At 44.1% G+C, this 13,008-nt stretch overlaps 1 protein-coding gene across 3 annotated transcripts in view; it reads right to left on the bottom strand.

Moving 5' to 3' along the window:
* Positions 1–8,419, bottom strand: part of ZNF362 (zinc finger protein 362) — an 86,737-nt gene extending 78,318 nt beyond the window's left edge. For 2 of the 3 annotated variants that reach the window (XM_030222197.1, XM_030222199.1), the window contains exon 1: positions 6,279–6,565. The gene's annotated coding sequence lies outside the window, so the exon portion shown is untranslated. Of the gene's footprint in view, positions 1–6,278; positions 6,566–8,363 lie in introns of those variants that run through there. The other variant, XM_030222198.1, reaches the window with a different exon arrangement.
* Positions 8,420–13,008: the final 4,589 nt, after the last annotated feature.

The raw sequence follows: 13,008 nt of genomic DNA, 5'->3' as shown, positions 1-13,008 counted from the left end.
CTTGTAAATATATGAAACTAATAAAGAAATTAATAAAAAAAAAAAAATAGATTTCAGATATTAATGACCAAGTCAGTGACAAACTGTATGCAACATCCTGTCCCCTAAGTCCACTGTGTCTTGTCATTTCCTTGGTGAACAGACAGAAGATCCTACTGCCATTGAAATGGATAAAGACCTACAGAGGCCGACCGAAATCCGGATTTCAGCCGAAAATGCTCATTCATTTTCAACTGAAACCAAAATTCTGCCCCTTCCCCACCACTGCCACCCACCCCTGGCCGGCCATCCAACCCCACCCCTCTGCCCTCCCACCTCCCAAAGGGTAGGCCTTCCCCGGGCCTACCTTTAAATGTCCTGGTGGTCCTAATGGCTGCTTCTAGCCAAGAGCAATCCCCAGTCGCTCTTGCCCCCGCAGGTTCCTCAGACAAAATGGCTGCTGGGACTTCCCACGGTCGGCCTCTACCTTCCTAGTCAGCCCAATAAATTCCAACTCCCTAAGTAGGATGCATCCATTTCCGGCACTGTCTCAGTACACCTGTCTGTCCTTCTGTTCAGATATTCAAGGCCTTCTCCCACGATGAATCAGACAGGAATCTGGTGGGCAAGTCTTATGTACCAGTGCTCTTATAAAATTTCATGCAACATCGTCCAAGAACAGCACCAGGCCTGAAATAGTGTTTGTGCCACACTCCTAGCCTGCCTAACTTAAAAAAAACAAAAGTTAATTTGAAAAATCTATTGAAAGAAAAAGTTTGCCAGATGTAAGCATCATCTGAACTGTCATGTCTGCTCATCATCACTTAAACCATTAAAACACAAAGCTCGACAATATATCGAGAACTGCCTTTCTGTGTTAATACTCCTCTTGATCTTCACTAAGCACAATAACCAAGCTGGGTAAAAGGATAAATATGAGTGGAGACATCATGCAAAAACATGCAGTATACCAGACTGGTGCATTTCTTGACACAATCATAGTCCTATGGGAACTATAAAGCTCTGTGGTCCAGAACCTCCAACCATTTGAGTTTTCACAATATCTACAATTAATATGAATGAGATATTTTATATACAACAGTGCATGCAAATCTCTCTCATGCATATTTCCTGAGGATATCCTAACGACTGGCCAAAAGTGTCCCACCAATTAGGTTAAGAACCACTGCTCTGTGGGAGCCCTCAGAACCCCTGGCAACACAAGGAAAGAATAAGTGTGAACAAAGTCCAAAACATAGTCACTGACCAAAAATCAAAAAGGTAGAAAATTCCAGCTTCTAAGAACTGATTCCCCAAATCCAAGAAACCTTCAAGAGCTGCTTCTACTATTTGCGACAGCTACACTGCCTCTCTCCTTACATCGAGAAGATAAATCTTATCCCAGTTGTGAATACCATGGATTACTGCAATGCACTATACAATGGTCTGACTACAAAGGGCCTGCACCAGCTCCAGTTGATTCAGAATGCAGCAGCAAGAAGGTTGCAAGCGACATGACCACATCACGACCATTTTTGCAAAAACTTCATTGGCTACCAGTACAATACAGGGCTAAATTTAAAACTCTGTCTGATCTTCAAGGCCCTGAAAGGAAATGGCCCCGAGTAGCTGAAGAATAGGATGATCCTCCACACACCGCCAAGGACACTAAGGTCTTCCCAAGGACTTTCACTAACTACACCATCTCCAAAAGACATTATACGATGTGATACCTGCAAGCGAGCCTTCTCCAGAGTAGCCCCCACACTCTGGAATGCATTGCCTGAAAGGCTCCGCTTAGCACAAGACTATCTCTACTTCAGAAAGCAGGTGAAAGCTTAGCTCTTCAACCAAGCTTTTAATGGAAGAACTAACTAACTTATTAGTCTCACTCACACACACAAGGATTGACTCGGGCTGCACATACTGCAGCGGGACATGTTTATCCACTCCTACCCCAGCTGGGATGGTGTTTGACCATCTCTCTGACTTCGTGTGCAGCTTTCTTCGAGTCAGTCACCTTGCTTTCTGATTCTTCCTGCTTTCTTGTCCAGCTATGTGTTGCAACTTTGCCTTGCCCTTCACTGCCAATTACACTTATTCTATTGCGTATTGTGTTGACATTGCGGGTAGTATACCATTCCTTATTATATTTCCCAGTTAGTACATGAGCATCCAAGCTTTTTAGGCTAGGGTACATGGCACTTCTATATCCTACACCATAAGCTATCCTCTCTTTTTTGGCTCTTGTGCTCCAACATCAAGCTCTCCAATGGCTTGCAGAGAATTCCAGTCAAATGACATCCATTCCAGGCAGGGGGTTTCTCTCTTGTGACACAGCTTTCCTCTATTACAGATTGCTAGGGTTGAATCTATTCTGCCAACTCTGCCAAAATGTTCCAGATGCACTATATCAAGGTTGTCCAACCTCGGTCCTTGAGGACTGCAATCCAGTCGGGATTTCTCCAATACATCTCATGCATATTCACTGGGGAAATCCTGAAAACCCAACCTGGAGAGGACCGAGGCTAGACACCCCTGCACTAGCTGTTACTGTCCTTGTGACCGCTACAAAACCACAAGGATAAAGATTTAAGGAACTGGACCCCACCAAAGCAGAGCCTCAGCAAGGCCTAGCACACTTTTTAGTTCAGAATAAATCATGAATGGACCTAATCTGATGACAGTGACAGTTCTGTGTACTGCCATTCGGAAGATCCTGGGCCCGATTCCTTGCCTTAGCTGGGGGCACCATGAAAGCAGCATTCAAAGCTCTTGACAAGGGAAGTAGGTAGGGTACCTCCAGCCCTTGTCCAACAGCAAAACATACTGGGGCTAGTCTTGAGCTATACACATTCTGGGAGCCAAAGTGAGGAGCCATCAATAACCCTTAGCCAAAAAATCCATGACAATAAGAGGGGGGGAGGGAATTAAAGAGACAGGGGCCATAAAAATGAGGGACACAGGATTAAAAAATAAATAAAGTATGAGTAACTTTAAAATAGGTAGCCTTGTTAGTTTGATCTAAAAAAATGAGAGAGGCAGATGACACCTTAAAGACTAACCAATTTATTGAAGCATCCACAAGAAATGTGCACGATATCGCAAATAACAGAAATACATTTCCAAGTTTTAAGAATATGTATTTACTATCGAAAGCTGGAAAAAAGGATTTTGTGCGTTTTTTTTTTTTTTTTTTAAATCTTAATTTTATATGTGCTCTGTGATAGGGCTAAGATACGGCTGTAGACTATCCCCCCCCCCCCCAATTAATTATTTAGCTTTCTTAGGGGAAAGTTTCACTAAGACACCCATTGCCTACCAGAAGCTCCACCATTCACCTGTAGAAATTGTGGCTTTCACTGGTAGAATGGCATAATGAAGGAAAACTGTGGAATGAGGGGCATTCGATGAAGTTAAGAGGAAACAGGCTTAGGAGGATTCCTCCTAAGCCTATTATTTCCTCTTCACGAAAAGGGTGATGGATTTGTGGAATGGCCTCCTGGTGGAGGTTGTGGAGACAAGGACTGTGTCAGAATTTAAGAAAGCGTGGGACAGGCACATGGAATCCCTTCAGGAAAAGGAAGAGATATTGGTTACTGAGGATGGGCAGACTGGATGGGCCATTTGGCCCTTATCTGCTATCATGTTTCTTTAAAAGGAACTCTCGCTAACAGAAGTGCCATTTTTCCCTAACTCCTTCCCATTTTCTTCCATATAGTGGTACAAGATCCCTAGTGGCAATGGGAATTGGCTGGAAACCTAAGGCTACAGTAAGCGCTAGCCTAAGGTCTCACATCACTATTGGCTCATCTCTCAGTGTGCATCATATTTTTTTCCACAATATTTCATCTCGTGCCATTTCAAATGATGCGTATTCCGTACTCCTGACAGTTTTGTGCATTTGCAAACAAATTTCTAATGCATATTCAGTTGTGCATTTTGTGTCCAAATGCACAAATCATTACACACTCTGAAATTTTTGAATGCTTTCTGCAGTTCTGTTCCATCCTTAAATTCATTCAGGAGTCTCTGAGGAGGCAAACCCCGTGACAGGGAGAAGAGGGACAATGCCCATGCCCTCCCACTTTATGAGTTAGCTCCTTGCTACTTGACCCTACTGGCTAGAAGACCTCTATCAAGGCCCCAAGGAATGGATTTTACAGGAATTCACCAGGAGAGTGTGTCCATGTCTCCTGGATAATGTTCATATAAGACTGGAAATATGACTGCACATAAGGCCTACCTAGACTGTCCAGTTTACTTCTGGTCCAGTGCTATAGATCCTACGTTCCCCTCGTCTACTGCTAATTTAGGATTATCTCTGCATGATCCAGTTTTACTGAAGGAGAAACAGAGAAAATTAAGGCAGATAGAGACCATACAGTCCATCTAGTCTACCCATCCATACCACCTACTATACTTTCCTCTCCCATGGAGATCCTATGTGCTTGTCCCATACTTTCTTAAATTCAGATAGTCATCATATCCACCACCTCCATCGGGAGACCGTTTCACACGTCCACCATCCCTTCCATAAAGAGGTATTTCCTTAGATCACTCGAGTCTTATCTCCTTTCACCTTCATCCTATGGAGGAGTAGCCTAGTGGTTAGTGCAGTGGACTTTTGATCCTGGGGAACCGAGTTCGATTCCCACTGCAGCTCCTTGTGACTCTGGGCAAGTCACTTAACCCTCCATTGCCCCTGGTACAAAATAAGTACCTGAATATATGTAAACCGCTTTGAATGTAGTTGCAAAATACCACAGAAAGGTGGTATATCAAGTCCCAGTTTCCTTTCCCTATTTGAGATTCTAGATGGAATGTGGCTACTATTGAGATTCTGTTGCTACTATTTGAGATTCTACATGGAATGTTCATGTTGCTATTCCACTAGCAACATTCCATGTAGAAGCCTGCCCTTGCAGATCAGCAACGCGGCCGCGCAGGCTTCTGTGAGTCTGGCGTCCTGCACGTATGTATGTGAAGGACGTCAGACTCACAGAAACAGAAGCCTGTGCAGCCCGTGTTGCTGATCTGCAAGGGCAGGCTTCTACATGGAATGTTGCTAGTGGAGGAGTAGCCTAGTGGTTAGTGCAGTGGACTGTGAGCCTGGGGAACTGGGTTCAATTCCCTTGGCAGCTCCTTGTGACTCTGGGCAAGTCACTTAACCCTCCATTGCCCCTGGTACAAAATAAGTACCTGAATATATGTAAACTGCTTTGAATGTATTTGCAAAAAAACCTCAGAAAGGCAGTATATCAAATCCCATTTCCCTATGCCCCCCCCCCCTTTCCACAGGAAATGTACAGATCCACAGGAAAGCTCATTACACAACAGGTGTGGGCAACAATAAATAAATAAATACACCTATTGGTGACCCATCCAGTCTGTTCAGTTATTCTGGCCCACACTTGCAGGAATACATTCCAGTTACCAATTACAAAAGTTTGGCCACTGGAAAGGTTTTATCACTCCTTATCCAAGCAGTGTTACGGCCTTCCCCACTGGTTCTCTACCATCCTGGACCTGGACAGATGACCATTCAAAGATCTCATACATTACTTTAATCCAGTGCCTCCTCCTTCCCATCCCCACCCTAAAGTCTGAGCACCAAATTTAGTAATAATCCAAATAGCTGCTAAAACTAGCGAGACTGATGTTCTGCAAGGCTAAAGGGGGCTCAAGGAGAGCAAATGTTTAGTGGTTCCCAAACCTGGTCCTGGAGGCACCCCGGCCAGTCAGGTTTTAAGGATACACATGAGAAAGATTTGCATGCACTGCAAGTAGTGCATGCGAATCTCTCATGAATATTCATTGTGGATATCCTGAAAGCCTGACTGGCTGGGGTGCCTCCAGGGCCAGGTTTGGGAACCAGAGGTAGGCAATACCCAGTCACTACCAGAACTGGCCTGAAGGATAAGCTTTTCGTATCTCCCCAGCCCCCTTCCTTTGAGTTGTAAGAACAGTAACTGATAGAAAGGGTGCTACAAGGGTAACCTGCCTGGGGAGGTCGTGGAACAACTTGTTAAAAGCACAAACTGGCAATACCTATATTTATAAACAGTTTTGCATACTATTGTTTTACACAGAGAGAGTGACGCCCACCCATAAAAACAAACATAATGGTTTTGAGGGACCATGCACCCTATTTCTGATCCCAGATTCCCAGGCAAAAGTGAGCTCCAGAGAGCGAAGCAGTGTGTAAGGGCACAGCATAGCATCAAGAGTATTTTTCCCCCTTTTACGGAGGTCTGATCTGCTAATATGCAAGAGACCAAGCGAGAACCATCTCTTACCCTGCCAGGCCCCGGCAGCAGCGCCACAATCCTGCAGGAGGATGACTTCACGGAGCTGGAGGCCCTGCACTCTCCCCAGCACTTCCAGGGGCGCACGGCCCAGTCCTAGGGCGGGGAACCTAAAGAGCCCTAGGGGCTCCCAAAACTTTGGGCGCGTCACTGACTGATCGGCTGCTGCACCTAAACAAAACCTGCACCAATGCTGGCAGCAACTTAAACTTCATCCTCCCAGCTACGCTTAAGCTGCTTGCCCCTAACCCCCAAATCATTTAGAACAGGGCGATCCAGCCCTGCACGCAGGGAAATGTAGTTCCTATTTGCCAGAGGAGGTCCCTGAGTGGATCGGAACTACATTTCCCTGCGTGCAAGTGTGAAAAACCAGACCTGGAGTTCCATATTCAGATGGATTGGGTGTGGTGGAGAAACTCTTATTGCTCCCCCACCCAAAGAAAACACCCATACCAGAAATTCTGCATCACCCCCCCCCCCCCCCCCAAAAAAGAGGCATTTAACAATACAATTACAGAACAAATCGTTGCACTCCGCCTCCTGTAAGCACACAAACCAAAGCACATTTTCACAAGTATTATTACCTGACTATTCACATACGTGTGTCTGTGCACAGGAAAATAGTTATGTTGTATTATGCAAACGCAAGACTTTCCTACAATTACTATATTCTTGCAAAATGTCTATCTTCCTACTGTTTCAATTATTACAATCACATATATTTGCATGTTTCCTTAAAAAGGAAGAAAGAAAAAAAAAAGCTTTGTTTCCCTTCCCCCGTGAAACTAGTTTTTTTAACATTGTTAAGCAGGAACACTCCCGCAAACTATGAAAGCAAAGGCACACTAAATAAACTTTTCTCTCTAACGAAAAGTGGGGAAAGAGCTTTATCTTGTTTCACAAATGCCAAAAGCCCCAAACTTAAAAGAAAGTTAACTTTAAAACCTTTTAGGGAAGAATACGCTAATGATAGTGCAATTACATTCTATCACACCATTGAAGGGGCATCTTGGCTGCTTTCTTCAGTTTTGGGGTTTTTTTTAATTAAAAAAAAAAAAAGAGATAAAGTTACTTACAAAAAAAAAAAAACCTTCAGCAATCAGCAGCCTCCCTCCCAGCAATTTTTTTCCCCTTCAGCAGCCTCTCCCACATTCTCAGACAATTTTATTAACATTTTCAGACAAAAGGAAAACAAAAATGGCAGCCCAGGCTTATTTTTAAAACAGGACACAGACGCCATATTCTGCAGAGCAAAAAAAAAAAAAAAACCCCTGAAATCAGAAGGAAGCTGTGCACATAAAATAGAGAGAGCAGAAATCTACCATGGAGGAGAACATTAAAATAAAAGCCTTAATCATGCATTGGAGTTTATTTGCATTAAGGTGCATGAATCGTTCTTTGCTTCGAGAACTGCAGGTTTGAATAGCCCGGCTTAGGAAGGTACATTTTGTTTTTTTTTCTTTCTTGGCTAAGATACTTCCTACAGCGATCGTGCTTTGCAAAGCCCACTGCAGCCCGGTTATAGAGCTCGGATACAGGAAAATGGACCCTGAGAGCTCCTTTTCTGTTACCCCGCATCCTCCCCCTTCATCAGCTCCAACCGCATCGGAACAAGCAAAGAAAAAAAAAAAAAAAGACGAAGAGATCGACTAGAGGAAGCAAGGCCGATTCACCGGATTTTTTTTTCTCCGAGCCGTCAGATCCTTGCATGCGACAGCGGGAGAAAAAAAAAAAAGCAACATCCTTTTTTTTTTTTTTTTTTTTTTTTTTGCAAAGGTGGAAAGTGCCCTATGAAAACGCGAGTCGCTAAAACTCAGCATGCATTTTTCACATTGCAGAGAGAAAGCAAAGCAACTAAATGCAACTTTTGGAATATGAACAGAGGGAGTAGAATACGAAAATCCTTTCTCTTATCAACAGCTTAAAATCCTTTTCTTTCATGCATACTCCACTACTTTCCCTTGCAATGGCGAAAGCCTCAGGAGTTTTTGAAAGAGGAAAGAACGGTTTGTATGGGGGTTTTTTTTTTCTTTTGAATATATAAATCTATATATATATTTTCTTTTGCATACAGACCTTGTTTGTGTAATTGCAGCTTTTTTGGGAAATAGACAATACAACCCCAAGAAGGAAGAAGGGGGGGAGAAAAAAAAAAAGCGGCTGGGTTGTTCTGTCTGGGTGCTCTGTGAAGGCTGAGGTTCAAACCTTCCGGGTCGCCTGCTGTTCACTTCTGGGTTTTGCAAGCTGCTAGGAGGATGATTTCCAGGCGCTGAAAAACCCCTCGCCACACAAATCCATAGAAACTCAGCACTTCATTTATAATGATATTTCGCTAAGCATTTTCCCCTTTCTCCTTCTCTCTCTCCTGCGCCCCCAACCCCCATCACTGGAGTCCTCCTCCCTCTTCAGCTCTGGGAGTCTCCCTTTTTCCCTTTTCTTTGGAATCAGTTCTTTTTATCCTTTTTAAACCCCTCCTAATAAATCTGGCAAAAAAGAAAAATCTCCCCAAAAATTGGCACATTGAAGCAAAAATCGTAGTCTTGCAATGCGGGAGAAGGGTTTACCGAAAGAGGACGCACACTCAGTTTTGGGGAGAGGAGGGGTGTAAAAAGAGAGGTTGGGACATGCCTGATGGAGAAACAGTCAGGTTTTTTTTTTTTTTTTTTTTTTAGTGGAAAGTGAGAAACAGCAAAGGATGGGATGAAATGTCCCCTAGTTTGTGTTTCTTTTCTCCCCACCTTCACCCAGTAATCAAGATTGCCCGATGGCAGTGATTCCCAAACTGGGTTCTTGGGTTCCTCAAACTGTTTTCATGGGTTCTTCAAGAAATTAGATTATAGAATCTGGATTCCTCGGTGTATGACAAAATATTTTAGGGGTTCCGCCATAATAAAAAGTTTGGGAATCACTGCGCTATGGCTTTACTCCACCCTTCAGCGGGTGTTTTAATGTATATGAGTGCATAATATAAAGTGTTAGTTATTTAAATAACTCTCCTCAGTCCATTTACTAGGTTAGTCTTAGAAGATCCACTTTATTATAAGAAAATATGGATTTTCAGTTTTTATTAATTTACTGAGATCCCGTCCAATCTTAACCAATTTATCTAGGAATCTTCAGGCTATTGACCCTACTACCCTATCCTCTAGTGTCTCAAATCTCTTCTCTACCATTGCACCATCCAAATCTGTCAATGAAGCCATCTCTTCCTACAATACTATTCTATCCTCTGCTTTAGACACTCTTGCACCTCTCATGCCCCATCCTATAAGGCGTACCAAACCCCAGCCTTGGCTGACCTCTAAAATCCGCTACCTACGTTCCTGTGTTCGTTCCACCGAACGCCTCTGGCTGAAATCTTGTGCCCTTGCTGACTTCATACACTTCAAGTTCATGCTGAACTCCCTCCAATCTGCTCTTTTGTTTGCCAAACAGGACTTTTACATCCAGCTGACTAATTCTCTCGGCTCAAACCCTCGACTTCTCTTCGCCACACTGAACTCTCTCCTCAAGGTGCCTCCAGCTCCAACTCCCCCCTCACTATCTCCTCAGACCCTTGCTGAGTTCTTCCACGACAAGGTTCAGAAGATAAACCTCAAATTCTCAACCAAGCCACCCCCACCTCTCCCTCCCCTTGTCCGTTCCCCTAACTCCCCAACCCCTCCGTCCTTTTCCTCCTTTCCCAAAATCTCTGATGAGGAAACATATCTTCTCTCCTCCTCAAAACGAACTGCCTGTTCTTCTGATCCCAATCCTACCCACCTTCTTAGCACCATCTCTCCTACTCTCGTCCCTTTTATCTGTCATATCCTCAATCTCTCACTTTCCACTGCAACCGTTCCTGATGCCTTCAAACATGCCGTGGTCACACCACTCCTTAAGAAGCCTTCACTTGACCCTACCTGTCCTTCCAACTATCGACCCATCTCCCTCCTCCCCTTCCTCGCGTTCACCGCTGCTGTCTTGACTTTCTTTCATCTCAAGCTGTTCTTGACCCACTCCAATCTGGCTTTCGCCCTCTTCATTCAACTGAAACTGCACTTACAAAAGTTTCCAACGACCTGTTACTGGCCAAATCGAAAGGTCTCTATTCTATCCTCATCCTTCTCGATCTATCCGCTGCTTTTGACACTGTTGATTACAGCTTACTCCTTGATACGTTGTCTTCACTTGGATTCCAGGGCTCTGTTCTTTCCTGGTTCTCTTCCTACCTCTCGCTTCACACCTTTAGTTTAAACTCTGGTGGATCCTCTTCCACTTCTATCCCACTACCAGTCGGTGTACCTCAGGGTTCTGTTCTCGGTCCTCTCCTGTTCTCCATCTACACTTCTTCCCTTGGCTCTCTGATATTATCCCATGGCTTTCAATACCATCTCTACGCTGATGACTCCCAGATCTACCTCTCTACCCCCGAAATCTCAACCAGCATCCAGACCAATGTATCAGCCTGCCTATCTGATATCGCTGCCTGGATGTCTCAACATCATCTGAAACTTAACATGGCCAAAACCGAGCTTCTCATCTTTCCCCCTAAACCCACCTCTCCTCTCCCCCCCTTTCTCTATTTCTGTGGATGGCACTCTCATTTTCCCTGTCTCATCAGCTCGTAACCTGGGGGTCATCTTCGACTCCTCTCTCTCCTTCTCACATTCAGCAGATTGCCAAAACCTGTCGTTTCTTTCTCTGTAACATCAGCAAAATCCGGCCCTTCCTCTCTGAGCACTCTACCAGAACCCTTATCCACACTCTTATCACCTCTTGCCTAGATTATTGCAACCTGCTTCTCACTGGCCTTCCACTTAGCCATCTCTTTCCTCTTCAATCAGTCCAAAACTCTGCTGCGCGACTCAATTTCTGCCAGAGTCGCTTTGCTCACATTAGCCCTCTCCTCAAGTCACTTCACTGGCTCCCTATCCGTTTTGCGCATTCAATTCAAACTTCTCTTACTGACCTATAAGTGCATTCACTCAACTGCTCCCCAGTACCTCTCCACTTTTGTCTCTCCCTACGCCCCCCCCCCCCTTGGGTACTCCGTTCTGTGGATAAATCTCTTTTGTCTGTACCCTTCTCCTCTACTTCTAATTCCAGACTCCGTTCCTTTTAGCTCGCTGCACCTCACGCCTGGAATAGACTTCCCGAGCCTGTATGTCTAGCCCCATCTTTGGCCGTTTTCAAGTCCAGGCTAAAAGCCCACCTCTTTGACGCTGCTTTTGACTCCTAACCACTACTCACTTGCCCTGTACCCTTTTATCCCCATCTCTTTAATTCCCTTACCTCTTAGTTGTTCTGTCTGTTTGCCTGTCCTATTTAGATTGTGAGCTCTTTGAGCAGGGACTGTCTTTTCATGTACGGTGTACAGCGCTGCGTATGCCTTGTAGCACTATAGAAGTGATAAGTAGTAGTAGTAGTAATCTAACTCAGATACTATGGTTTGGGTATTTTCTCACTGTTGAGGCAGTTTGTACAACTTCTACCAAACCTACTTATCATTTTTCAGAAAGATCCACAAGACCTATGGTAAAATGCATTTTGACGGGATAGAAGCATCAGGATGTTATACTGAGTGGTGAGGCAACAGATGATGGAGAGATTTGTCCATAAAAATAAAGAGAAATCATAAAAAATGTATTAGCTTCAAAAAGAAATAAAACATTTTTTAATTCAGTTTGGTTTGCAAGATATGCAGAATGAGTATACATGAGATATATTTGCATACATTGACCTGAGAACTAGCAAGATTTACATATATATTGGTTATCCTGAAATTTATTTCCAGAGTAGGGGCCCCTTAGGATTTGAAAACCATTGTCAACTACTACTACTACTTATCATTTCTATAGCGCTACTAGACGTACGCAGCTCTGTACACTTGAACATAAAAAGACAGTCGCTGCTTGACAGAGCTTACAATCTAATTAGGACAGACAAACAGGACAAACAAGAAATAAGGGAATATTAAGGTGAAGGGCAGCCTATCTATGACCCACTGCAAACTGGTCATTAGAGTTGCCATTAGACCCGAATCAGCACTGATATAGTGATACGGTTCTGGCTTAGTCTCTGGCACCAATCCCTAGACGTACTTCCAGTTTCTTTGGGAGAGGCAGGAGCACAAGTGCAGGTGAAATGGGAGAAATGATAACTGGATCAATATCAGAGCCAGTGGCGTAGCCACGGGTGGTCCTGGGTAGGGCACAGGCCCACCCAACAGTAGCAAACTGCTGCAGTAGCTGACAGGGATCCCCAAGCCCCGCCAGCGGAAGATCTTCATGAAGGTGCCCGAAAACACTTATGCTCAGCTTGGCAGTCGGTGGCTGCTTTCTGAGTTGGCGATGCTGGTATTATTATTTATTTATTTATTACATTTGTACCCCGTGCTTTCCCACTCATCGCAGGCTCAATGCAGCTTACATAGTAACAAGAGAATACAATCTATAGTAACAGAATCAACAAAGGAGGTATGTGATAGGACAAATGAACAAGGAGTAAATGGGATAGAAGAGGTATGAGAAAAAGGATAGGGATAGGTAAGGCGGTGGAGCGATAAAGGAGAAGATGGGAAGAGCATGGAGGGTAAGAAGGTTGGTAGGAGATATTTTCTGATATATTCTGTGCATACTCAGTTTTCACGCATATGCAGAACATAAGAGTAACCATACTGGGTCAGACCAGTGGTTCATCTAGCCCAGTATTCTGTTTTCCAAACAGTGGTCAAGCCAGG

Source organism: Microcaecilia unicolor, chromosome 13 (assembly GCF_901765095.1).
Source record: "Microcaecilia unicolor chromosome 13, aMicUni1.1, whole genome shotgun sequence".
Classification (NCBI taxonomy): domain Eukaryota; kingdom Metazoa; phylum Chordata; class Amphibia; order Gymnophiona; family Siphonopidae; genus Microcaecilia; species Microcaecilia unicolor.
Note: the sequence above shows the minus strand (reverse complement) of the source record. Positions and strands in the feature narration are given on the sequence as shown.